This window comes from Bison bison, unplaced genomic scaffold (assembly GCF_000754665.1).
Source record: "Bison bison bison isolate TAMUID 2011002044 unplaced genomic scaffold, Bison_UMD1.0 scf7180017864522, whole genome shotgun sequence".
Lineage (NCBI taxonomy): Eukaryota > Metazoa > Chordata > Mammalia > Artiodactyla > Bovidae > Bison > Bison bison.
The window spans coordinates 2,312,744-2,314,427 of record NW_011495073.1 but is presented as its reverse complement, the minus strand read 5'-3'; positions in this window follow the sequence as shown (position 1 = coordinate 2,314,427).

The window sequence follows — 1,684 nt, the reverse complement described above, 5'->3', positions numbered from 1 at the left end:
ATAGTCCAACTCTCACATCCATACATGACCACTGGAAAAACTATAGCCTTGACTAGATGGACCTTTGTTGGCAAAGTAATGTCTCTGCTTTTGAGTATGCTATCTAAGTTGGTCATAACTTTCCTTCCAAGGAGTAAGTGTCTTTTAATTTTATGGCTGCAATCACTGTCTGCAGTGATTTTGGAGCCCAAAAAAATAAAGCCTGACACTTTTACTATTATCATTTTTTATTAAAATTTTTTTTTATTTTTAAGTTCTTTTACTCCTTTGATTTTCATTTTTAAAACCTACTATTACATGCTGTAAAAAAAAAAAAAGACCCTATTATCAAAGCAAATTTAATATATATATTTTTCATAATTTTTGCGATTTTTTTAAGTAATGTATTTTTGAGAGTCTAACCTCAACTCTAGATTTTTAATCTTTGCTTTTTGGTAATTGTTATCAATTTTATACCTTTAAGAATCCAATCTTCAGAACCCATTTTTACTTAGGAGTGTGGTTACTGGCTTGATTGCTTTCTCCCCTTTTGACTCTCCTTTTTCTCCCCCAGGTCACCTCTATCTCCTCCCTCCCCCTTCTCTTCTCTATTTAACTGTGTGATCTCTTTGGGTGTTCCAGGCTGTGGAGAACACCTAGGGAACTGATCACAGGCTAGATTGGTCTCTCTTGTTTTGACTCCACCTCCTCTCCTCCTGGTCACCTCTATCTCCTTCCTCCCTCTACTCTTCTCTATGTAACTTCATGAACCTCTCTGGGTGTTCCAGACTGTGGAGAGCAAATAGGGAATTGATTACTGGCTAAATTGCTCTCTCCCCTTTTGATTCCCCCTCTTCTCCTCCTGGTCACTTCTATCTCCCTCCTCCCTCTTCTCTTCCCTATGTAATTCTGTGAACCTCTCTCGGTGTCCCTCACTATGCAGAATCTTTTCACCATGGGCCTAGATGTTTTATCATTGGTGCTGTATGGATGGAGAAGTCCTGAGGCTCCTGTAAGAATAAGACTGAATGCCAGAGGCAGGAGGTTCTCCAAAACGTGAGGACACCAGAAAACTCCTGACTCCAGGGAACATTAATCAACAAGAGCTCATGCAAAAGCCTCCATACCTACACTAAAACCAAGCTCCACCCTAGAGCCAACAAGTTTCAGAGCAAGACATACCATGCTAATTCTCCAGCAATGCAGGAACACAACCCTGAGCATTAAAGTGCAGGCTGCCCCAAATCACACCAAACCCATAGGCACTTCAAAACTTACTACTGGACACTTCATTGCACTCCAGAAAGAAGAGATCCAGCTTCACCCTCCAGAACACCGATGCAAGCTTCCCTAACCAGGAAACCTTGACAAGCCACTCGTCCAACTATACCCACAGGGAGGAACCTCCACAATAAAGAGCCACAAACCTCCAGCATACAGAAAGGCCACCCCAAACACAGCAATCTAAACAAGATGAAAAGGAAGAGAAATATTCAGCAGGTAACAGAACGTGATAAAAGCGAACAAACAAAAGAGGAAATAGGGAGTCTACCTGAAAAAGAATTCAGAATAATGATAGTAAAGATGATCCAAAATCTTGAAAACAAAATGGAGTTACAGGTAAATAGTCTGGAGACAAGGATTGAGAAGATGCAAGAAAAGTTTAACAAGGACCTAGAAGAAATAAAAAAGAGTCAATCAATAA